This window comes from Montipora capricornis, chromosome 12 (genome assembly GCF_036669925.1).
Source record: "Montipora capricornis isolate CH-2021 chromosome 12, ASM3666992v2, whole genome shotgun sequence".
NCBI classification, from domain to species: domain Eukaryota; kingdom Metazoa; phylum Cnidaria; class Anthozoa; order Scleractinia; family Acroporidae; genus Montipora; species Montipora capricornis.
The window spans coordinates 11,900,701-11,908,256 of NC_090894.1; positions in this window are offsets into that span (position 1 = coordinate 11,900,701).

Genomic DNA, 7,556 nt, shown 5'->3' on the forward strand with positions numbered 1-7,556 from the left:
TACGCAATTAATGGAAATGTGTTTTTCAGTAAAATTATGTACAGTAAGTAACCTTTTTCAAACTTCTGCGCCTGTTCTTATTTTTAATCAGATTTATTTCATGATAACTTCTGAATCGTAAACAGTAGTAATGCTCCAACTTGAGAACATTATTCTATCTCCACCCTCTTGCTTAAAACATTTTTCTGCATGTATGCAGCATATAGATTATGAACATCTTGGTTTATACAAATGCAAAGATCCATACCTAGTTTCAGGTTACATAATTTCACCAACAGAGAGGACCAGATATTAAGCATCAAGATTATTTAATGTGGATTCCAAAATAATTATTATTGTAAAGTATTTGAAGAGATGAAAATAATTGGTTATCGTACCAACATTGTTTTATGTGTACATGTAATGAACAGGACAGCCGATAAGAAATGCTGGGGTCAACTTTTGTATTTTGTAAGATTGAAAAAAGGCGGCTGGCTTTTGGAGGATAATGCAGTTGGTCATTTTTGTCCCATGCTTGTCTTAAAGACAATATAAATTGGCCATTAGAAATATAGATATTTTACATAGCATCCTTTATGAGGAGTCTAATAGTGTTCTTGTTGTGTGGTCGTTTATCAGTGGTATTCAACCCTCTTGTGGAAGTGTAAAATTTTCTATTAGAGTAGCTGTTTTCTTTTCTGTCTGAACTTTTTTATTCTTGATTTGAGCCGAACTATGACAGACCAATGCTTAGAAATTCAAAGTGACACTTTTTTTCAGGTGATTTTTGTCTTTAAGGTTGAATTATTTAAGGTGGCTCCCTATCAGTCCCTCCCCCCTTCCCCCGTGCTGGTAACACAGCCCTGAAGGCGTGGTCTTCATTCCCCAATTTTGCAAATTGTGGTATGTAAGTGATCCCTTGAAAGGAAACTCAAATGGAGAGCTTGCTGGCAGGCTATGATAAGTTAAGGTCTTCTTGTCTTAACAGTGTCCCAAGTGAATCAGGGCTCATTTTTAGTCACCTGGCATCAATATATATAATTATTGTTTGTACAGTTGCTTTATATTGATTTGCTTTATAGAGTGTTTTCACGTGACGACAGCGGCCATGTTGGTGTTCCTAAAAAATGAAACGTGTGCCCAACCAATTCTCTGGGAATTGAGTTGTATTATCATGCAAACGTTTTTCTTTTGTTTCAGTAGACAAACAAGGTTACTGATCACGTGAGTGAAAACACTCTATACTAACTCTCTTCATTTTACTTGAGACTTTGTGCTGGTTACTTGTGATTCCTTACCCATCTTACCTAGTACCCTAAAACTTCCTTATCAAGGGCAAGTTTGTGGCAATTAAAGTCGCTCTCTTTAAAAAGAAAGTTACTTTTCCTTGCATGTCTGTTCATGAAAATTGTATCACAACAAAGCCGTAATATCTAAAAGTGTACAGTGGTTTCTATTTTGATTTAGGGAGCTACCTTAAAACTAAATTGTAGATACCCCTTTTTATCGTATTCCTTTTGAAGTTACATTTTTCAGCAATGAATTTTTAGTCGAACATCTCGACTTTTAAATGCAAAAGTCTGTTATGCTCTTTTCCTTGTCCAAGGCATTCAGATATCCAGAAAATGTTTTCCCCCATCTATTTTACGTTGTTAGTCGGTGGAAGGCTAACTTTTAATGAAAGCCCTTCCACGTTATTCGCCTAATGTAAGCCAAACACTTCAAGAACACTTATTTATGAATACCCTATTTTTATAAGATATAACTCTCATGAAACTTCCATTCTCTGCTGAAACATTCCTTCAAAACGGTTCCCTTTTTTAAGAGAAGCAGGTAGGATACTACAAATGAGATGTTTTGTGTACGTGAAAATCAAATAAAATATCTTTCTGATTAGAAACGCAAGGTTGTTTAGGTAAATATCTATTTATTTTGAAGGCCTTTGGTGCTCCATATTTTATATTAACTTGTTTACCCGGTTAAAGTGCTTCGGTGGATACTGCGGCGAAGTTGTCAAGTATTTAACCTTTCTTATCATTTTTTTTTCAAATTCCTCAAATGAATTGTGTCAGTGTGAGCTCTTAATGTTCACAACGGGTACACTAAATTCCGAATACTTTCTTGTTTTTTCGATTTAAGGCGGTATTTATCAGTGATGATTTTGGTACGCTCCTTGTTGGAAAAATGCTGCTTTAATTACTATTGGGGCCAAAAGGTGCCAGTTTTATTTATACCAGTTTCTTTAACAAAATAGGCAGATACTTAAAATATACATTTTTTCCCAAAATAGACGAACTTTGTCAGCTGTGTGTCCCGTTACTCGGTTGTGCGAAAGGTCTTCAAGGTATTTAAAGTAGGTCAATTTTCCACTGAGGTTTTCTGACCTGTGGAAGGACTAGGTTTAATACACCGATGCGTTGATTAAAGTCCCTAGAAACTCTGTGACTATTCTTCATGTAACGTGAAAGAGACGGACGCTTTGCAACAACGTCATTGTCGTAACTCATTGTGTAACCTGCGTGACTGGGAGCGTGACGTTTGAGTCACGCAAGTATCGTTGAAGGAGTATTATTTTATTGCTTTCCTCTGGTCGTATTATCGAAAAAAAAGTAATCGACAAAACGGCACTGGTTACTCTAAAACGTAATTGTCAATGAATGTATCAGGTCCATGCAATAGGGCTCGAAGCTGGTGATATCTTAAGGCTGCCACCAGAGGGTACAGGGGAGAGTTTTAAACATGTCCCGCCTGTTCAAGAACGTGCTGTTTCGAAAATAATTGGGTAAATCGGTAGCTCTGTTTCAAGGGTATTCACAGTGGGTAGCTAAGTTATGTATTTGTACCATTTTTAAAGCTTTTTATTTTATGACTTATTTTAGCAGTGCCTGCAACTAATTTATTCATTCTGGATTGTGAATAAAGACATCTATGCTCTACAAAGTACTGAGCGACTAACTTATGTCTCCAACCATCGAAGGCGTGGTGAATTGCAATTGTTATCTCGTATCCGGATCTCTCACGGCCCGTGACAGGGAGTTCATGGGTACGGCATTAACTTGGTACTTGCCGGCATTTTTTTTCGCCAAGAATAATAGACTGCTCGGATTATTTTCAGGACCCCTTCGGATGTTGCGGTAGTTCAAGGGATTCCCAACATACCTAGCCAGTGCATTTTGGGGTTGGGAAGGAGACGTGTAATTTAGATCAGAGGTTTAGTATTTACCAAGTTACCTTAACAACCGATGATGAGACTTTCTTTGCAAGTTGAAAGCTCTTCTATTCAACAAAAGTAATTCCTTTTTACGCAGGGAAGAGGGGGGGGGGGGGGGTTTGGGGATGGAATGATTGATTAAACGTAAGAAGCTGTAAGGGTAACTCGTCACCTTTCTGTGCGCATTTAAACTTTGCCCTGCATTTCCTGAGTATATACCAACCTGTCTCCCACTGAAACCTTACTACGACACCAATACACACCACCCATAGCCAGAGATTTAGGGGGGTCCGGGGGCATGCTGCCCCGGGAAAATTTTCAAGATATGTGCCCCTTATTATAGCGTATTTAAGTTACAATGTATTCCTGCGCGTACGGGAGAGAAAGGGGTAGAGGTATACGGGTTGCGTATAACTGTTTTCTAAATATATTATAATAAGGGATACATGAGGTACCTACCAGGCAATCCAGCGCATTACCGCCCAAAATTACCGCAGGGTCGTACTACAATGCCAAAAGGATGACAATGGCTGAGAAACCACATAAAAATGGCAAAGAATCGTGCTAAAAAGACTGGTTAAACAAAAAAGAAACCATTATCTTATTTTGGCTAAAGAGTTTCTAAAACCGGGAGAATATGAAGTGAAAACGAGAGGTCGGACATCCTCGCCGAAAACGGGAGGTTTCCGGCCAGAAAGGGAGGGTTGGAATCTCCGCATAGCCTAAGCCAAAGCTTGCACGATTTGTGGAGTCGTGTGATAGTTGAATTGCCGTGAAACTCTCCACCTCGTATGATGGCTATCATGCACTATCATAGACTAGCGATAATGGTTTTCACGCAACAGGACGTGGCACTAGCACTAGCACTAGAAGCTACTAGCGAGAACTAGTGAGACGTTATCGTCGAATCATCGCAGAGCCTCGACTCGACAAATTCCCTTGTCCTTGGCAACCGTGTTCGCCGTTTTGCGCTGTTCCTGGATGACGAACATTTCGCGCGAAAAATACAATCTCTCCAGACTCTTGCGACAGGGCCCTCTTGTCTGGAGGTTTCGACAGCGATAGGACAGATCGCAACTATGACAACGGCCACTTACGACCAACTTTCATATGACCTTGAAAAGTAAACGTAAAAACAGAGCATACACAAAAATGAAACCCCTTTTTAATTGGCTTATGGAACAAAAACAAACGAGTGTGAATTTTCATTGGCTTAGCGAAGGTGGATGCAAACAACTTCATCTCTCCATGGAAGTTTCTGGAAAGGTTCGCTTTCACGTCATTTGAAATGCAGTTATGTGATTGGGAAATCAAAATGTTTACTGTCCATATTAGGAGTTTCCTTTACGGGAATAAGAAGAAGTTTTGTTTTAATCTTGCCAAACATTGGCCCGTGAAACAAATTGCGGACAATTTTTCCAGGTCATACGAAAGTCATTCTGTTCTTCAGGCTTCGAAATAGACCTTTTTCGCTTGTACATTTCGTTTACCCAATACAGACCATGTGATAATACTCAGGAGCTTTGGTCCTTTATTTTGTTCATTAAAATGAGGGCATGCAAGCGTGAATATGCCTGCATGCATTCTTTTTAATGAACAAAACAAAGGACCAAGCCTCTTGAGTATTATCACATGATCTGTGTTGAGAAAACAAAATGTACAAGCGAAAACCTAAGGTCTATTGAAAGGTTTTTCTTAGACTCGCTTTGAAAATGAGGTTTAATCGATGAATGGTTCCTTTTCGGCGGAAACGATTGGTTCTTTTTTCCCGCCAAAACTATACCCGGCATCCCGCGGCCGGCGGCGTCCTTCGTTTACCGCCTTTTTTCCTGCAAAATGACTAAATTTGCAACTTTTGAAAGCAACTTTTTAAATCTCTTTGATCATCGGAAAGAAAATGTGTGATGACTTTTTCAGTCAAAGTAAGTTAAAAATACTAAATGATACCGGTGAAAGAAGAGGAAAGGCCAAAGAAAAAGTGAGGCAAAAAACTACGATAAAACATGATATATATATGCTTCTGATAATTATTGTTTTCAACGTACATTTTTAGTTCTGCGAATGATTTTTCTTCTACAGAAACAAAAGTCTGTTGAAAAAGCAATTCCAAGTATTACAGATTCCATTAAAACAGTTGTGAGTCTAAGCAAAAATGACGAGTTTAAAATGAAATGCCTCGGTCTTTTTGAGGTAAGTTTGTGATAATTACAGCCAGCCCATAAAATCAATATGGCAAACAAATTTTGTACCTCGTTAATAGGCCAAAAACGATGACGAATTATGTGAAGCTTTGAAGAAAAAACTATGGAAGATCGCGTCGTGTAGACTGAATGTCAATTCAAATGAACAGGAAAGTAACAAGGTAAGAAATTACCCAGCATTTTTCCTTTTCTGTAGAAGTGTTTTCGCGAGAACATTATTTGAAACATACATTTTATGTTCGTCTCTTTCTTCAAAGCAACTTGCACAGGAATGTGAGACTTTGACGGACAAAACAAAGAAAAAGGTAGCCGGACAGGTAAGCTCTGAAAGATGATTTTACGTTTCCGTCTAGAGGTAAATCTTCGCTCCACCTCTCCTGCAGTGTGAGAGGTAATAGGTAAATTTATAACGCCCCAAGAAGGTGAAGCCATGACACGTGACACGTTCTCCTCCAATCGGAAAAACTATTTGAGTTGGGAGGTATACTGTATGATTTTGGATAAACTTGTTGTAGCCTTTTCTATGAATATTCTCAAATTTGGCCATTTTTTTGCGCCACGAGTTAAGGACGGTGCCTACTATTGTTATTGCGCATACGTTCTGCGCATCACCAGATACTCAAATTTCCTATCGTTGATGCTTACTAATGCAGGGATATTTTTGCGCGGTTTAAAACTATGCAGATAAAGTAGATCTTCGTAAGTACTCTTGGTATCCAAAAAGAAAATTGGGGGTAACCATGCATTCTTTAGAGATAATTGAGCTTCAAATTGAGGAAAAAAGGCCATACATTGCTTTGTATTTCAGAGCTTTTTACAAATATTGTTCATGAATTATCTTTGAAAAATGCGTGGTTACCCCCAATTTTCTTTTTGGATTTCAATAACACTTGTTAAGATCTACCTTTCCTGCATAATCGTAAATCGGGGCAAAAATACCTTTGAATTAGTAGGCACTGCCCTTAAGCCCTCGCCAAACGAGAGCGAGAATTGATGAGAGTTGAAACTCTTGAGAGCTCACGAGAGTCGATGACAGTGTTCGAGAGTTGGCCAAACGAAAGCGACAGTTGACGAGAGTTTGTCGAGGGTTTCACGCGCAAACAAAAGAGAGCTTGAGAACCACCATGGGAAAACCCTTTCTGACGTAAATAATTGGCGACTAGCCAGCCGGTATATTCAGCCTTGGTGTCGCCTTTGTCCCCAAAGCCGACGTCATTCAACAAATTGATTTCAGTTTTTCATGCGTCTGTGCTGTTATCGATCATGAATTTCGTCATAACATTGTCAGCTGTGGTTCCACGAGGCAGAGGGGTCAAAATTAAGTCAATTTAACACGAAAAGAACGAGAGACAAAATTTCCAGAAACTTCAATCTGACGCGAGCAATATCGCGTCATTATCGCATAAATTATAAATTTACGTGTCTGTCCAGTTATTGTGACAATAAAAATTAGCCAATGAGCGCGTGAGAATTTTGCAGTCATCCCATAATACACCTCTTTTACCCTCCAAAAATCTGCATAGGCATTGTTTGGGACATTTTCATGGCCCAGGAGAAATTGCAAACCATGGTTATGCAAGCGTTTTGGGGGGTAATAAGATTGTGCAAGTAAAGTAAAAATATGTTTATTTGAGCCCGCTGAAAAGAAAAAAAGATAAGTACTTTATGTATCTCTTATTATAATGTATTTAAATAGGGGATACATAAGGTACCTAAGAAAAAAACAGTAACTGCTGACCGCAAAACTCTCGCTCAAAACCGTCTCGTGAGCGGCGAAACTCTCGCAAACTTTCATGAAAAAATTGAGCAGGTTCAAATCCGCTGAGAGCTCTCGAGAGACGATGACAGTAGCCGAGAGTGGATGAGAGTTCCTGGCCAAACGAGAGCGAGAATTTCAATTCTCGTTAAATCTCGCTCTCGTTTGGCCAGGGGTTTGGGCCTAGTAAAACAAAAAAAAAAACAAATCTTCCTCGTTCGGATTTCTATAAAAGAGAGAGGGCGCCCCCTTTTTTGTTATTTTCGACTTTTTAATGATTTTTCCAATTGAATGCTTTCTTGACAAATCATTACCTCCCCCTCCCCTCCCCAGGGATAAGTAGGTAAAATACTGTCAAATTCTGCGGAAGCTAACTTGTAAGATTACTGCTGCAAGGTAAGTGACCCGT